Here is a 19,819-nt window from a genome sequence, read left to right as displayed (position 1 = left end):
AAGAAAAAGTGAAAGACAGACAGCTAAGCTGCGTATGTGTGTGTGTGTGTGTGTTTTTGTACATGCATATTCCTTTACACTTCTTCTAGTATTTGTACTAGGACTATTTTGTGTGTTGGGTGCCTTTTAATGAAGGAAAGCAGCAGATTGCTAAAGGAAAGGCAGCTGAGGAGCCTAGCTGGCGGCCACAGATAGAGAGCCAGTGATAATCAAAGGGAGACAAAGTTAAATTCAGCCTCTCTTGGCGAGGCTACATGCTGTGTGTAATGCAAATTTTATATGTGGAAGGTGTTTGAATATGGCTGCTTTATATTAGCATTTGAGTAGGCTAAAGGGACCCTTGAAAAGAGAGAGACAATACAGACAGTAGTGTGTGGCAAAGAAAGAGAGCCGCACAGGTGAGATGTAGCGGTACCTTCACCTGCCATAGCAAGAGAAGACGTTACGTTGTTGAGAATGCAAACATCCACCTCTCTACTTTGTCTTTCAACACTTACTTTTTAACCACGCACCCTTAGCTGAAGAGTGGAACCAATCGGGGTCAGGCAGATTGTGAGTTTACCTTAATTTACACCCCGTGCATAAGCAGAGACAAAATCAAAACAACAAAACGAAGGCAAAAGGCGCTGCTGGGATCTGGATTAACCACAGGCTGTTTTATCTCCGAAATAAATTGCCCTGTAGACAAAAGAACTAATTTGCGGGGTTAGAAAAAGAAGAGGAACTCGATGAGGAGCATTCTCACTACGCGTCAGCTCTCTCTCCCGCAGACGCAGCGTCTCTAATCGATGAATATTGAGTGGTTCCCGCCACCAGCATTTTAAAGTGAGCAAGCACCCACCATCGTTTATATCTCATATTGATATTTTCGTGCTCTATTTTCTCTGTCTCCTCTTCCTTCCTTCATGCTCCTGAAGCCTCAGTCAGCAGCGTCAAAAGTTTCTCAGCTGTAATAACTGTGTTCTAACTTTCCAGCTTTAATGACTGAAGGTGTTTTGCACAGCAGATTTTTTTTCTTTGCTTTTTTCATAATGTGAGGGTTGCAGAGGGCCATGTTTCTCACTGTTATCTATTTTGCCTGTGTTTTTTTTTTTTTACCCTCATGTAAGACATTCACAGCTCACTGGTACAACGAGCCTGAAGCGTGGCGACACAGGCCTGTTTCTGAAGACGAAAAACCTAAGGTGTACTCGCTGGAATTACATGACACACATTGATGTGTTTTAAACACACGCACAGTCCACACACACACAAACACACACACACACACACACACAACCCAGCGCCGCTGAGTTGCACCAGTTACAGCATGTACCACTGGTTAATAGACCAATTTATTCTGAGAATATTACTTATTAATTTGCATAATGATTCAGATGATTCAGACATTTGTTAGAGGCGGAGTACCGTGATTGATGGAAATTTAATTATGACACCTCTTAGTTATTAAATTGCAATCAGGCTAAGCCACTTATCTTTAATACATACCTTTAGCACACAAGGGCTGGAAGAAATTAATGGCAGTCACCGGCCTCAAACTAAAATCATTCCGTCCTTATACCTTATCACACCTTAACCAAACTTTTAAATATGGCCACAACATGAGGATTCTTGCTAATCAGACAACTCAAAGTATGATTTATTTTTTTTATAGTTGTGCATTTTGCTAACCTGAGCTTTTACATCTGTCTATCCAGTGCACGAACTCTGTGAGAAAAATGCTAACGGTCATGCTAACCCTGAGCACCACTGCATTCTTTAACCTACTATATGTCGAGGAGTGTACTTTGACATTATCTTTTATGGTTATGAAAGGCCTACTGAAAAATACAACAGTGACATGAGACAGGATGACATATCAACAAATCTGCGATATTTCTTCTTATTTTCTTCAACACGTTTTAGTAGCCCGAACCTAACAACAAACAGGACACAGGCTCCAGGTTCTGATGTCAAAGTCCTGTGTTTTTTACCCACAACATCCACTCTGACCTCCCCATTTTGACTTTTATCCAGTGCAGAAGAGCTCATGGACTGGTAACAAAATTCCCAAAGAACAAAAGAAATCAATTTAATTTCCCCCTCTAAGTATTAGGCAAAACCATTTATAAATGTACTTTTTACGGGACAGAGTTGCTCTGAGATGTCTTTATATAGAAACTAAAAGATTTAGTTTTTCATCTGCCAAACCTCCATGGCCTCTTTGTCAGCAGTTGAGAGGTTATTCAATGCCAAAACATTTGTGTCAAGCCTAACACATATTAGCAGTGTGCCCATCCCCCCCCGCCCCACACACACACACACACACACACACACACACACACACACACACACACACAAACAGAACTAATACATTGAGCCATGTGAACACTCTTACAGACAAATATAGTATAGTGGAGAAGCAGTAACCAGGAGGCAACCGTTACTAGGCTCCCAACAGTAAATTTCTATATAAATACTGTCTGAGATAGAAGAAGAAACTGTAAAACTTCCCTGCCAGGATGTGAAAATAGATAAATTGTTAGTCTGGATTTTAAGGTTTCTGCTGAATTTGCTTCCCTAATCACACAAGAGAATAAATTCTACAGATAGAGGGCTCGGTTGGAAAACACTGTGCTGCTTGCTGATTTCCTTTTGTGTCAGTCAGGTAACCAGCAAGATGCAATCTGAGGGCCCTCGAGGACACCAAGGGAACAATGAGGTCAGTAACATGTTGGTGTAAGCCCATGTAATGCCTTCTGTGAAAACCAAAGCATTTTAAAGAAATATGTCTGGGAGCTTCAGCTTCTGCTATATTTAACAAATGGTTGACTTTTTTGCAACACTGTCATGAATATTTAATGTGGTAGTGAAATGAGAGCATAGCTTGCGTAAGTGTAGTGTAAGAGTTTCACAGTACCTAATTTAAAGATGTAGTGCGTAGTTTTTGTCGTCCCCATGAGGAACTCTAAATAATGACACTACCACTATTGTTGCATTGTGCACAGTAGCCAAGCAGGACACAGAAAATTAAAAAAAACACGATGGACTCTTCAGAAGAGGTAGTTATCTTCACTCTAGTGTTTCGGCGCTGTTCTCTGTCTTTTTGGCTCTTATTTTGTAAGATTTGTACGTTTTCTCCCCTCAAACACCCAAAAAGTTCATCCTGGCGACTAATTTTTTTACTGTGCTTATTTGCACCATGCCTTGTTTCCCTGCTCTCTGACAGCAGTTCTTCAGAGTAAAACATCGACATGTCAACTACCCCACTATTTCACCCTACGTTTTCTCCCCTGTAATTATATGTATCAGTTTCTGGGCAGAGAAATAACTACACAGCACTCCCTGCTCCTCAGAAAATTGTGACAGAGCTTCCTCCTTCCCGGAGTGGTGAATCTACTACAGTTCTGGAAATGCTCGTACAGTACACTGCTGCTTTACGTGTGGAGAGGATATCTGGTGTGTAAGTGACAGGTCTCAGATAAGTGTCAGCAATGCCACAAGTGGACAAGAGCGAGTGTGTAAGCAAATGTCACTTTGGTTGTGCGTGGGCGCCAACTTGGGGGTGGGAAGGGTTAGTAAGGTAACGTCATAACGTATGTCATAAAGATTTTGATTTGACCGAATTTTGGTTAGTTACCATTGCCATAATTGCTCGCAGGCACTATGAAGGGGTTTTTTGGACATGTAAATATCAACACTTGTGTTCTCTGGGGCGCCTTATTGCTGTTCTGAAAGCCTTTTCATTACACTGGTGACTCCTTACAGCCATTTAAAGGCAGCAGGTAGGCTATCAGTTCATTCTGCAGTCTCTAACAGTTGCACACTTTCAAGCTACAGATCAGCTGGTTAAATGTTGTGCACCCAACATCAGACTGTAAAATAACCTAAACATGTTGTTTTGATTAATTACACAGCTTCTTCTCAACAGGTGTTTTGGAGACGGACACATTGAAAACAGTTCACACAGCTCCAGGAAAAATTGTGGCTCACTTGAAATGTATCACTCCACTTCTAACTCTTCAATACCGCCTGTTTCTGTCTTTCACCCGGTGTCTGCATCTTAAACACAATCCCCGGCTAGATCTTTTTTTAAACAAGGCTGACCCTAAATAACATTGCCTGAAGCTCCACATGTTTTATTAAATTAGCTTATAGGCAGATGTGTGGCTGTGAAAGGCAACATGATTTGACAGTTTGTTTGGGTTCAAAACTAAAAATTGAAAATAATTTCTGTCCCAAGTCCTAGACAACAATTTGTTTCCTCTGAGGAAAACTATCAACAGGATTCCCAAACTGTCAGTGCGCCCTGACGGGGAGAGCTCTGTGATTAAAGAGGGTGAAAGTAGCTAGTGAATGTGTTAAGTAATGAGAGTCAGTGTGTAAAATATATTTCTGAAAACATCTGAGGTGAAAAATAGGCAATGCAGTAACAGAATCTTGATTCATATCACTGCTGTCTAATTTCTACAGTTTGCAGCTGTCACGATCTGTCATTGACACCTCTACTCTGATTGGTTGTTTTCCTTATGCCGTTAGGAGCACCAGGCAGAGCAGAGGGATGTGATTTTTTTTTTGACAGATTTAATATAACAAAAGGTTATTTTTTATAAACAAAAATTGATGGCACCAGTGGTTATGTGTATAGCAGGGGTCAGGTAAGAAATTTACCTTGAGAATCCACTGTGTGGTATTCCTCTTACCAGTACTACATTTCTTAGAACTACTGACTGTGAAGGCCAAATATTATTCATATTGTTTTCATACTCCTTAAACCATTCAGCCATGCCCTCTATGGAAGCACCTCACGTTTCTCCACTCATTTATTTGTTTGTGAAGGCTTCATGAGGCTGAATTTAGGCTTCGCAATGCTTTGAGCTGACATCAACACGATTACATGTTCAAAATGACAATGTGAAAAGCAGGTGTTGAGTAGGTCACCATCTTAGTTTACTGTTTTAGCATACTCATTGCACTACACACAAAGTACATCTGCTGAAGGGAATTTCATTTGTTTTGGTATTTGGTCATAACTCAAAGTTGTGGCAAAATAACATTTGGCATTCATTTCTTTTGGGATTCTTTCCCAATTGTGTGCTGGTGAAGACTTCTGTTTTATACTTTGAGTTTAGAAGATTGAAAGCAACCAGCAAATTGTAATTACAAGAAATGTCATTAAATGGGAAAAACGTCCATACTGTACATTGTGACAGGAACACTTTTTTTTTTTTTTTAGCTTTTCTCTTCTGTCAGTGAGCCTAAAATAGCATTTGGTCCAGTGTGCAGTCTCTGATATAAATACAATCAATTTGGCCACAATGAAATACAAATAATAGGGACGTTTGAACAAAAGCAAATTTACTGTGATAGATTATCCATTGCAGGAAATTTAAAAGCTGTGGTGGTAGAAGCATGAAATGGCATCAAGCAGTTTCCTCTGAAGGGAAGAAAACAAGCCCTGATTTCTCCCACTATGCTGACTGCATGAAGGCAAATTGGAAACCAAGGCAACTTGCAAAAAACATCAAAAATGATCCTTGTTATCCTTTAGTGGCATTGCAAGTGATTGACACAACCAGACAGCAGAGCGACCTTCAGTTTGACAGACTGGAATGCAAAACTATTCCAGTTTGTCTTGTGGCGAGTCCTGAATATATCACACACTCATCACCTTCACCTGCCACTAGTGTGCGTCAAAAACACATCCATACGGAGTGTATACAGCACACATGCACAGGCACAAATCAAGCTCATTTCATGGCAGAGCAGAGGCCCATCTGTGGGGCCCAGCCGGCTGCTGCTGAGGTGAATAGGAGCAGGATGGATGGCCTTGTGAGGTGCTGTAACTGTCGCATTGTGCTCCATCGAAGGGGGAATTGATTATGTTCACTTGGATGGTTGTATGGCTTCTCGCTGGAGCAGTGGTTGCCGTCTGATGGAGCCGTGTGATAGGGATGAGCAGGCACTGAAGAGGTTTGCAAGGGGAGGGTGCAGGTGGTGCTGGAGGGACAGATGGGTGCAGATTGATAGATATGATAGATGATGTCTACTTTATGTTTTTCCATGTACTTTTGGGGGTCTTTGCTTACTGGATCTCTTTGCATTACTGTTTCTTCTTCTCAATAGCAATAGGATTGGTCTTTCCATCCTTGTGGCCTGGTCACACCAGAATTTAAAGAACCAAGGGTGCCTAGTTAGCTCACGTTGTTGAGCGTGTGCCCCATGTACAAAGGCTCAGTCCTTATATATATATTAGTGGATCAAACTCGGAGGCAAAGTAAATTGGACATTGTGCAATTACTTCTCTACACAGTAGTTTTCATTGTCCGTGACAGAGTCCGCCATTCCTGCGTACAATATTCGTTGACATGTGTTTATGGATGCAGTGTGAATATGATTGCTGTTGTGGTACATGTAATGAGATTGATCACTGCTGAGGCATTTTGTTAACCTTATCTTAAGAAACAAGCAATACATTTTGTTTTATGCTAAGCTGCCCTGAAAGCATTTTCAAAATTAATGTCATGACTTGTAGCATGCATTATCTTAAGTCTGAAGGCAGAATTAATAGATAAGTGATTTTTAAAGCAAGTCAACCTAAAATAAGAAAAACTACTAAATGAATTGTACAAATGTACTTTTTTTCTTTATTCTGAATCGTATATATTAAAAAAAAAAAAAAAAATGAGATTCTGGGTACACAATTTAAATAATTGTTAATTTAAATAGTTGTCTTGTGCCACTGGTTTTAGTCAGACATGGCAATCAAACATTGTTTCTTAAGTGTGACGTATCCGATTGTTATCAACACGCTGTATAATGTTCAGTGTGCTCTCTAGTCACTTTATTTTATCCTTTTGCTAGTGCATCGACCCATTTTCCCGACAGGGATCATTAAAGTTTCATCTAATCTTAATAAATTGTTAGACTCCTAATAGAAAGATGAGGATTATGGATGGAAAAATGGAGCAACTACTCACAAGCCGTCTGCAGAGAATCCTTAAACTGAAGTCAAGCCCCTCCCCTGTCTACAGGCTGTGCATAGTGAATGAAGAATGGATTTCCATCTCTGACTTTATCCTTTTTACTGTCTGCTTTTGTGTCATTTGATTGAAGGTAGCATAGTTTCGTGGGCTGGAAGAGACAGCTGCCACTGTGTTGCACAGACTCCCTGTGCGTTCATAGAGTGAAAGAAGAGTTTTAATAAACACACTGGGAGCAATGAAAACGCTGCAGCTCTCATTTATTTTTATTAGTACTTTTATCCATTTGTCAGCACATGCCCCTAACCAGCATGGATGAGTGGTTTTCTAACATTAAAAATGGTTAAAGAAAAAAAAAAAAATTACACATGCTCCAAACATTTAAAAATGGGTCATCACTTCTGTCTGTCTGACGGAAAGAGGGATGAGGCAAACATACGGAAGGCTTCTAGTGTCCAGAGGAGCAGGGCTGAGTGTGAGGCTTAGGGGAAGACAAAGAGGGTCAGTGTGCGTGACAAAACGCAATAGAGCAGGGCCTGTCTGCTGACTTCAGAGAAGATAGCACACAGAAACCTGTGGGTCATCACCTCTCTTCATGATGACATTTGTGTGTCTGTGTAATTGTGACAAACATGTCAGACTGGTCCTGCAATGGTTCGTTACAAATTACCTGCAGCGATTATCATGTACAAGCCCCCGTAGTGTTGCAAAATGCTGTAATTGTTTGGAAATTGGAAGAATAATTTGAAAGTCATGTGTTTACATAATTTATCACGCAGAAATAACGTTTTATGTCGCGGGAAACAATGTCAGTCCAGGAGTATGTGCCATTGTGTTTACCTTTTAACTTGATTTGCACCTGACAATGAAACGTGATTTTAGTATAGGAAATAGGTATGTTAATGTGAGGTGTGGAATTTCAGCCAGGCCTGGCTGGTGTAAACCCACCCTGGTGTAAGTTTCACACATGGGATTAATATGTAATTTAATTCCGGTAAACTTGCTTTTTTTGTTATTATAAAAGACATGGAAATTATTGGCATAACAATAGAGGCTTCAAAACATTGTATACAAATCCAAGTCTATCCAGTCTATCTAAAAAGAAAAAAGAAACAAGACAAAGGGTGTCACACCATTTCATGTATGCCTATTGTTCCCACTGGACGCGTCCTAAAACACAGAAGAAATCAATGTACAGAAGCAGGTATATGCTGATCTGGGGAGCAAATGTAGTCAAACTGGGTACTTGATTTGTATCAATGCTTGGTCATAGGGCATGTCCCACAGTTGTGTGGGCTTACATAAAAAAAAAAAATGGATGCAGAAATTTAGATGCATATTGTGCCGGTGTAGTGTGTTGCCAAGAATAAGACATACGCTTGAAAAGGCCAGAGAAAGTTGGAATCCGTTCTGAAACTTAATTGACCTGACCTTAGTTTGCTCCATACAGAGGTTTAACTCCACTGCAGCTGCCTATCCTTTGATGTCACCAATGTAAAGAATCAATCTAAAGAGGTAACTTTTATTAACATTGAGTGGTGTCCATAGCAACAAGCATCCTCAGCTAACCCAGCAAGGTAAAGTAGTATAGATAGATGGAGTGAGCAGGTTGTGGGAGTGTTTCAGCCAATCCATGCAATTTTATATAGCTTTTTTCATTTCTAGTTTGTGCATGTTAATTGGCTGATCAAGTCAGTTCCCAACACAACTTAGGCACTTACACTCATGCAGACCTGCAACTGTAAAGTTGGACCTGCAGTGTCATGACATATCAACCCTCCATGTTTAATTTTGGTTACACATTCCTAGTCTTCAAATTGTGTAAAATGATCTGAGAACAGGCAGAAAACACAATACAAGAACTCACATTTTTCTCACAGTGTATACAGTCATATAAAAGCAGCTGTAAGTAGGGTCTGTGTGTCTTTGACCGTGTGTAAGCACAGGTATCATCTATTGTCTGTCTACAGTATGTCTTTCTTCACACACACTTATGCTCAAACCAATTTTTAACTGAGCCCCCCTAAGTAAATTCTTGGCGTCAGGTGCTAGCTGGATGCAATAAATTCAGCCAGACTGGCACAAGGGGGAGGAGAGGGGAGCATGGAGGTAATCTGTGGCCAAAAAATTAGGCACTTTTTGCCAGCCTGGCACACTAATCCATGGACCACAGAGCTCTCCCCTCACCATCTGAAGCGTTGACAATGCCTTTGGTCATTCTCAAAGAATGGGCTGTCATTTATTTCCCATGATCCCGTGAGAGGCTGCAGGTACGGAGGGTAAAGATTTCAAGGCAGGATCACGCAGAATATTTTGACCTTCTTCTATCATCTCTCCCTCTCTGGGCTTCTGTTTTTGAAAGGTGGACTTCTGTGTTTGTGCACGCATGTGTAAGAGAGAGAGAGAGAAGAAGAAGGGCTTTTATTATGGCGAGTGTGTGTGAGATAGTAGCAAAGAGAGAGATTGTGTGGGAGGGATGTCAGTTGGACCAGCAAAGAAAGCAGCGGAATGCAGTTTTTCCTCATGAATCTTTAACAAATTCATACACAACAAAGTATTTCATTTTACAGCAGCACAAATAAGAGCCCCCCACCATTGAAACGACCCCATTATCCCTTTGCTCTTGTGTGTGTGTGTGTGTGTGTGTGTGTGTGTGTGTGTGTGTGTGTGTGTGTGTGGAGTCAGAAGCAAGCAGTATAGCATAAGATTATGCATGCAGGTTGCACTTGTGCTTGTACCCGTGTGTAATGCTTAGAATACAAACGCACACACATCCTGTCCGGAGGTTCTTTGTATGTAGACATATGAACCTCTTCGGTCAATGTTATTACCACCTAATAGCTTGCTGGCTGTGGATTTATAGTCATGTGCTAGTCTGTCTGTGTAGCCTGTCCCTTCATGGATCAATGCATTAAAGCCAGCTGCTTTGAATACCAAACAAGGCTTCGGCTTGCACCTCCAGCACGGCTGTGCTGAACAGATTGCACGCGGTCAATCTCTTCGACCACCAATCGCCTCCCACAGATATGCTTTCTTCTTTCCGAGCAGCCTGAGAACCACTGCGGCGCTATTAAATAGCAGCCCCAGCAGCCCTCTCTTGGCGCAGCACGCAGCCTGCCGAGGCTCGCTCAGTAAGCAGCGCTCCCCTCAGTCCCACATGCAAAATGTATTACTACAGTGAGTGTGAAACACAAAAGAAGAGGGGGATCCAGTTCTGTCTCACAGAGCAGATATAGGTTTTCAAATCCCATACTCCTATACCCAAGATATTATTCAGCTGTGTCAGTGGCTTAGGGAGAGGGGAAAAGTGTCTATTTTCATCCTGCTACACAGAGTATAAGAGTTTCTGTCTTATTACAGTCAGAAGAGGGAGCAGACTCCCAAGCACAATGGGGTTGTCTCTCATCTTCCTGTGTACCCCAGAGAAGGCTCTCGGATCGTACCTACACTGGATACAGGTAGATGCTGGGCCCATTTTTCTGGAGCTATGAAAGAAGTGTGCTCTGCTAGAGCTGTCTATCTGAGGAAACAATGATTCAGACACAAGGCTGGAGAAGAATTTTAAAATCTGAATATTACTAGCTGCCTTTTCATTACCACTGCTTAGTCCATGCACACATACTTATCTGAAAAATACAACGCATTCTCATAAATGGGTTTAAATGACATTGTTCATAAAGTAACAGTGCTGTTTGCTAGGATATCTTACAAAATTACGGCTGGTCATGTGACGGTTACAGCGTGACAGTGGTCATGAAAGTTACAGTAGGTTTAGCCATAAAAAGATGGCTGTGACACGGCAATGTGACAGTTAGGTTTAGGCACCAAAACGACTAGTTAAGATTCAAATAAAGTTTTTATCTGTCTATTTTAAGCAGTATCGGAGGCGAACATCTCTACCCGTTTCCTTGGTGAAAGTCTTGTGTTTTCCTCTTTACTTATTCCGTGACAAGAAACTCTGCTCCCCTGTTTAAAAGTTGTGTTTTTGCCCACCCACCTCAACTTCCTCCTTACCTGTATTGTCTTAAATTTAATGGTTCAACAGTGCATGGATTACGTTCTAATCTGCAAGTATGTTTGATAATAGTTTAATATGTTTAATAGTATTCTTTATAATACATTTATCTTGTGTTGTACTTTCACATAACTAAAAACTGGCTATGTAAGTGGATCCCCGATATATTCCCTATCTTGTAATGGGTCCTCTGGCTTTCACAGTATGGGTGGTAATGTGGGTTATGTCTTTTGTGACATCACAGCAACGATTTTGTTCAAGCTCCCAATCAGGGGAGGGTGGGAGTTTAGCTCTCTGTATTAGCAAGCCAACTGGGGATGCTACTGAGCTAGCAGAGCAAAGCGACGCCAGCTGACACTTCCCACTTTATTTCCCACTTATGTTTTTTTTCAAATGCATGCAGCAGGCATGTGCAGCCTTAAAGGCAGTGTCTTAAAACTCTTTAATTAAGTATTAATCTTAATTAATGCAGTGCAAAAAAAAAGAAAAAGCATTCAGCAGTGTGCGAATGATTTAGCCGTCAGAGCATGCACACAAAGAGGCTGTTTGTAGGTGATGTGATCACCGGCAGACAGCGCGTGACCATATAAATGGTGATGATCCTGGTGTCCCAAAATACAGATTTAAAAAAAAAAAAAACTGCAGAAAGCAGTCTATTCTAGATGTGTATCAGTGGTCCTGCGTGCGCTGTAAAGAAGGTCAGAGTGAATTATAGTAAAAGGATTTATTGTATATTCCACATATCAGTCATTCAATTACAGCTATAAAAACACTGAACCACAGCTGACATTAATGCCTATGGCAAGCCATGGCAGCTGGTACATAAAGTTTTTTTTTTTATAAAGGTAACAGGCTACTTGGTACGCCCACACAGACACAACACTTGTCTTCACTTCTTTTGACACTCCTCTGCTCATTAATCTGTTCTAAAATGTCATTTGGTCTTCTCCTTATATTGCCGTCCGCAAAAAAGAAGTGATAAGACAGAGGACGTGGGTGGATGAGCAGGTAATAGCTTGCCTGAGTTTGTGGTGTCTTATGTTTGTCACTGTGCAGAACAATTGATTGGCCTTAATGATATTTTCAAAGGCAAGCTCCAGGTCGTTCTGCTGAATATCACTCCGCTGGCGCTCTGCTCACATGCATCGCCTGTAGCTGCAGGGTTGGGCCCTGTGTCACCCAAGTGACATGACTTGTTGGCTCTCCTTGCATCGGTCCTGTCTTCAGTTCTTGTTGGTTGTTATTATACGTCACGCTACACGTCTTTACGTAAGACTTCAATGCTCACACTTTGAAGACCAATGGACCTGTCGCAATATGGTTGTTCACATTAAATGTAGACTTGATTTTTGTTCATTGACAATTCTATCAAACCTTTATTCAAACAATATGGCTAGGAGATCATATTTTAAATGTAAACCAGGAAGAAAAAAAGGATAAAAATTGTCCTGCAACTGCAAATATCTGATATGCCAGAAATCAATCCGGTCGTCCAACAGCCCCATTATTGATTGCACAGTGTTGTGGCCCACAAACTGAATGTCAAACTCCATTTAATGTGGCAGAATTACCCGATTTTTAAGTTTGCCAAAGGTCTAAATTGGACAAAATCCATAAAATGTCTGCCTAACATTAGTACTGTTTCATCCGTGGATAATAACAAGTAACGTGGATATTTTTGGTTCAGGTTATTAACATTGACCCTAAAGATGTCTCAAAGGTGGATGGCTGATATTTACATTCACTTTATTACATTTTCTAATGTTAATCAGGAAAGTATATATGGAAAGAAAAGCACAACTCTGGATATTAATTCACAATACTTTTTGATCTTCTGCAAGCCCCAGCTCTGCATTATTATATACTTGAACACACACCTTTGGAAATACTAAGGCCATGCCATTTCCCCAAAGTTTTACCCAAAATCTATTAATTATTGGCTTCTATGACATTCCCTTTTTTACTTTAAATGTATCCAAAAAATATCTTCATAGTTTCTGGCAGGCTTCCTAAAATGCCCATTAATCTTAATTCCAGAGTTATACGAGTCGCACTTTCCTCTCAGAGTGATAGTTAGTATTTCCACTGGCGGGGAAAATAGCTTTTTAAGATTGCCATGATGTGGCAACAAATCACATTCTGACATCACGGAAAAGGGGTCAAAATCAATCAGCCGCCCAGTGGCCTTTGGCATTCAATAAACGTCAGTGGGTATTTATATGCGTCCCTAACCGATGGCTAAAATAACAGGCCGCAGATGACAAAATATGATAACAATTAGACAGGCCGCAGTGTGGGGGCCCCTCACATCTGCATGGATCACTGGCTGTATCACACCCATGGTAGAAAATAGAAAGAGTGCAGAGATTGAGGGAGAGGAGGACGAGAAGATGTGGTAGGGGGTAAGACAGAGAGAGGAATCATCACGTTGATGTGGTCATTTACCAGAAAGCATCGTTCAGCCCACACAAACCCAAATGCCACCATCTAAATCCAGCCTTAATTAGGCCTGCGCTGTGTGGAAAGGACAGGAGGCTGAGGGGACTAACAATATCAGTTGTTTACAATAACATCAACCGCCTTGTTATGGTGAATGTGTGACAGGGTGATAAGGTCACACATGGGACTCCATTACAGCAAAGTGGATGTAGCTTTATCTGGTAAAATTGAGCCCACCATCCTTCAGCCCGTCCATATTACAAATTTTCCACAGAGCAAAGCTTAAAGGAATTTCAGTAAACCTGTTTTAAAATCAAATGTTGATTCTTGCATCAATGTTATGTTGCTCATTAGAAAATGACTACACATAAGTGAGCAAATATGACAAGAAATCTCACAAGCTCAGTTAGGGAAAGTAGACAAATAAAGCTTGCATTGAGCTATTGCACATAATTTATGATGTATGGCTTCAGCATGTTATGTCATGCAGTGAGTGGAGACATTTACTGCGTCAAGATTGAAAGAGCTCCCCAACGACTTGTGCACTTTGCATGTGTTGGTAGCAGATAATGACTAGTTTCCAGTATGTCTGACTGTATTCATATTCAGCCTTGCTCACATGCCTGAGCTATGCCCTTCCACAGGTGCGGAAATAACAACCCCACCACTGTCTTAATGGCCAGTCTCAGCAACCTCTGCCTGTTTTTTTTTCTCCTTCTTCTCCCTTTGATTGATTGTTTTAATTTAAAAAATAACCAGAGTTATCTATTTATTTTTGGTTTATTTATTTCACTGAAAGGGCTCCTATCGGTCGTTGGCAGGTCACACAATTCCAATTTCCAGAGTTGCTCCCCACCAAAAAAAATGCAGAATGAGTCTAATAATGGCCTTTCACTCTATCAGCCTCTCCCCTGCCTCTCCTGACACTCTTTCTTTACCTTTGGCTCTTGCAGTCAGTCAGTCATTGAATTTTGCAGAGCAGAGAGATAGGTCAACTAGACAGACATTTGGCATTTCATGTGAAGAAATGTGTTGGAGTCCAAAGATTAAGTTGGCCATTCAACTGTCTACATTTGGGTGGAGAAACATATTCAGCCTTACAAATGCAGGGTATCAGGTCAGTGCTTCTTATACTGTAAGTCTGGTAGTTTTGTAAATAGTAATGTGTATGTATAAATTCAAAATTTTACATTAAAGCTGTTCTTATCAATACTTTTTATGTAAACAATGGATCAAATGACTTGAGTTGCTTGTAGTGACAACAACCCTACAGAGAATTTTCACCCGACACTGCAATTCCCCTCAACTCTATGACACATGTTAACTCATCTTTTGGCTTTTATGCTCAAAACTAATGTTTGATTCAGGCTCAGTTATAATCAGATGCAACAGTCAAAAAATGCCTGGATAAACCCACTGTACACAACCTTCACAGCACCAAGTCATACAAATAGCTCGAGTGAATCCAATGGTCTGCGAGTTTCCGGCTCTGAGTCTGCAGGTCGGACTGTCTCTCTGCTCACTCAGTCGCTTAAGTTGACTTGTGGAGTTGTTGTTGCCTACAGAATTGTAAATTGTGAAGCTTTTTGTAGCTAAGATGGCTAGGAATAGTAGTAGCTAATGTTACAAAAGGTTTGTATGTGGACCTGTTATCATTTTAGATTGAATTGTAGTAGGACTCAACTGATCCGGGTTAATGATATTGACTCACGATTCGCGAGTCAATTTAAAGACTTGGGTTAAAGATCCGAGTGAATCACTACTCTAACAGGTTTATTGTGCAGACAAAATACAAAGCACACTTCCCAGACCAACGCTCCATCTCAAATCTATTGAGCTTGGCGTGGTCTGGTGATAGCCAGTCTAGGGGTAGACCAAAACATAGCTAAAAAGAAAGTGAATATTGGACTTGCATGGCCAGACGCACAACCCTAAATACATGTAAATGATACTCTTTGTCTGCTGGAAGAGTAAAGGCCTTCTTTGGTGGATTTTGTGTGCATAACAGACAAAACTAAAAAACAGAACCTCCTTGGCGGAGTTAATGGCAGTGAATATTTGACGACATTCATCAGGAGGCAGAAAACACCATGCTCTAATACCACTTGTGTAAAAAAAAAAAAAATTGGACCATTCCACATCACCCCTAGCAGTAGCAGTAATGGACTGAACCATGTTGCACCTTATTGGCTATCGATTCACAGTGAACGGATTACGAACTGGGGAGTGCTTGTTTTGTGATGTGGACATGTGTACAGGTGCATTAAAATGCAAGTTGGAACATATTTGTTTTTGCTGGAGTTAAATGGTTTTGAGGTAATTTCCCAAATGCAGCAGTTATCGCCACAGCACATAACCGTTGGCAAATGTAAGCTAGCTAGCTGGTAGGGTGGGTACGAGAGAGCACACTTAGGTGAGTCCCATACAAACTATGGCCATAGACTGTATATATATTAATATTACCGGTCTATGGCTATGGCCGAATCACGTCTTCATGTAACTTAGCGTTAGCGTGGCATTACTATGTAGTTTATTTCTGAGTTTGGCCTTATTTAGCTATTTACTAGTTACAGCGTCGCGTTGCAGCAAGGTTCAAATAACCGTCCGTTGTATCGTGTTATGGTGTCGACGCTTTCTGTTTGAAGCTGCCTTTTATCAAATGAAGTATTTGTTCATTTCTTTCAATGCAGCTCTAACTTTTATTCTTGTATTGTTTTTACCTAACTTATGCTAATTTAGCTTGATTTTATTCTCTCTTGTCTTTTACCCATTTTACAGTGTGTTAAGGTGGAGAGGCCAGAACCTTACTTTTTGCAAAATTCTTATTGTGTAGCCTACATTTGTTTACTAACTTGACATCTGTATCTTTTATTGCCAGATACCATTCTACACCATTTCTAACAAAATGTTCCTTTGTATCTGAAGTGTGTGCGACAAGTTTGGAATCAAGTTTGCCTTGTCAACGTAAAAGGTGCTGTGCCAGTTGTGTTTACTGCTCGTTTTCTGCTGCCTCCAAGTGGATTTAAAAAAAAAAAAAAAAACTAAACTTTACTACACACAAATTGCTAATCTGAATCTCTATAGCTTTGCTAGCATTAAATCACAGCAATACACGTACAATCGGATATACCCATGACGTTTAAATCCGCATCCATACACATACTGTGTGTGCAAAGTTGCACTTCCTTAGATTTGTCCAAATATTATCACCCAGCCGGCTAAATAGTCTCGGGGACCTTATAGAATGTAATTTCCAAGAGAGGCCCCAAGAGTCTTGGCTAGGTTGTGGGAAATGGTAAACACACAAAACAAGCTGAGTCCCTAAGGCACTGCAGTGCCTAAGAGAAAGGGTAAGTGAGTGTGGATAACACTGCTATCAAACAATGAGACAGCACAGTCGGCCAGTAAAGGATCTAAACTCATTTCGGCTAGGGAAGGCTTGGCCCACATGTTGGGTTATAGTTGTCGACTTATTGCTGTGAAAATTTCTATTGCAGTGCTTTCAGTGTGAACTGTGGTCCTGCGGTATATCTGGTGCCCTGCCTTGAGCTGGTTAGAGCTTGTTTTAATTTGTGATGTCTGTGATATCTAGTTATCTCTTTAATAGCTGCAGATGAAGAGGATTTAATGACATTTCAAGAATAAATCTAAAGAAGAACGATGTTTCAGCCTCAACTGTGCAAAAAGGGTCTGCAAGTCAATATTATAAAGGTGATATTATATTTTGTATACTGTGTATGTTTCCGCTTGCCAAACAATTTTGTATTTCCCCAGGGTTAAAGATCACAAAATAAGATTTGAAACCAATTTTCAGAGTTTCCACCTCTTCTTTAAAAATATATATAAAATATAAATATAAAAATAACACTGTACAATTTGAAATTACCAAACGAAAATAAATCCTTTACTAAAGCAGAAATATATCAGCTAGTTGCCAACATCTAAACGAGAATACTAATTCAAAGCTAATTAGTCACAAAGAAACTTAAATCTTAAAGCAGTAGAAAACTTTTAGGTATGATAGCTACAAACCTTAGTATTACAAGGTCGACAGAAACAAACATTCAGCACATTGCTGGATAAAAAATAAGGCTATAGGCTATTTTACTTCCTGCCTTTGCCTTCTATTGTTAGCAGTCTGCTTGTAACCTGACTTTGAAATCTGTTAAATATACTTTCACTTTGGCAATAACTTCCTAAACTTAAACAGTACGCCAGCCTTCTGCATATGGGTCCTATCCCTGTAACCCCGCACACACCTGCTGTAACTATAAAAGTCAAACCCAGTCATTAATATTTTGACCTCCTGACAACATAATTTGTAAGAATATAATCAAAGTCATAATGAACGATTCTTGAATCGGTGGAAATAATGTTTTTGGTACTTGGAAGCAGGCTGATGAATAGATCAATTTGTTGTCAGTGCTTGGAGTAGCTACCGGTAAGATATTGTCAGAGATAATCCGAATTTGTCACAGTCCACTTGCTCTTTAATTGCTCTAGGAGAAGCCTCTGCTATGGAAGACGTATACAGCCGAATGAGAGGACTCAGCTCCCCTCCTCTCCTGTCAATCACACTCACATGTGTCCTGATCTATCATTGTAACTGCAAGGTGTAATTTTATAGGGAGGCAGTAAGATGAGTCATCCCTAATAATTTCATGGAAATCACCCCTCAATTAACTCCACAGCCACTCCAAAGATTCCAAAGCCAGGGTGAAAAAGTCTGCAGGAGATTCCCTGCTCCTCATTTATGTCATTGTTAATAGTACAGGGTTATGATTACCATGCTTTGAATGCAGGGTTAATGTTTAAGGCAACGCCAACGATGAGCATATCAACAATTTTTAGCTGCTCTTATATCTGGATTTTTGCAGCCGAATAGTAATAGAGTAATAGAGGACATAGTTTGCAGAGAGTGAGTTTTAATGAATAAGTCAACCTGAAACTATAACTCATCCCCAGTGGAAATTACACCCTTTGGTACATATGTTAATAGTACAGACAATGAACAAAAATAGCTGTGAGTAAGCCCTTGGGTTTCAGCCTATGTAGAGGAGCCCATGCATTTATTTCAAGTCTGACCATTACCTTAAAGTTACAGTTTTAAACTCTGAGAAAGCGCTGGTTCTCCCTAAATTAGGTCCCTGTGGCCCATGTGTTTGGAATGAGCAAGTCAATGTGACCATTGAACAGAGGGGGGAAAAATAACAGGACTCAACATTTCTCACACATTTTTGTCTCAAAATTTAATAAGAATTCTGCTTGACCACCAGAGGCCATCCTATAACTGAAAGGTCATCTGTTTGACTCTTCCTTTCTCCCCAGAAACATGATCCTAATTATACTGGGTATAAATCGCTGATTGAATTGTTCTAAAAAACGTTTTAATAATAAATAAAAAAAGTCATAGCATTCTGCACTATGCGCTCCAAATAAACTTGAAAGTAGGTTGCCTGAGAAAGGTTTGCCTCTTCTACACACTGTTATAAAATGTCACATTTTTCTTCTGAGATTGTAACTGTTTTGGGAAACGTATGATAAAAAATGCATAATTTAGTATAAAGAATGTAAGCCACAAGTTGGCATTTTGTAATGGTGGACAATAGGCTTGCCAACGGGGTCGGTGTTACCACTGTTACATGGTGTCTGGGCATATCGGTGCGCTGATTTTATAATTTGCCCACCACCCCCACTGTCATCTTGCTTTTTTTTTTATAGAAATAAAACCTATTTAATAAATTATTGCATATCGGCGCTCCTATGAAAATGTCTGCTCCACTCAGTCAGAGAGGCACAGCTGTGGTGTGTTTGCGGTGTAATTGGTAGCATTTGTCTTGTCACGAGTTTATTACCCGGTGGGAAAATGTCCTCGCCATGACATCCCTAGTCTACAATTGTTAGGGTTGACTTTTTTTTTTTTTCTTTGTTTTCTTTTACAAACTATACACGTTTTCACAAATTTTAATGGAACTTATTCATGTCAACAGAAGTCTAAATCCATGAAAGTGCAATTAAATGCTGGATGATGTTAAAGGGAATAGTTCAAAATTTTGAGAAATATGCTCAATATGAAATATGACGATTGACACCACTACTGTATCTGTATGGTAAATATGTATGTGATGGCGTTTCTGCTCAGATATTAAGGGATTTTGGATGAATCTGGTGTTATGTGTGTCTGGTGTTATCATCTAATGGCAGCGCGATTTGCCTTTTGTTATTGTAACCGTGTACCTCCGTATTATCAGGTGCATTGGTGTAACTAACAAATACCAACAGGCTGCTCCAGTACCAATGTTCTTCATTAACATGACTACCTGTTTTAACGCTACGACCTTCCTTTATCTTGAAGGTCCGTAGAGGGATGTCACAGTATGATCAGTAGCTAGTGTTCATTCAC

This window comes from Etheostoma spectabile, chromosome 19, assembly GCF_008692095.1.
Source record: "Etheostoma spectabile isolate EspeVRDwgs_2016 chromosome 19, UIUC_Espe_1.0, whole genome shotgun sequence".
NCBI lineage: Eukaryota > Metazoa > Chordata > Actinopteri > Perciformes > Percidae > Etheostoma > Etheostoma spectabile.
Note: the sequence above shows the minus strand (reverse complement) of the source record.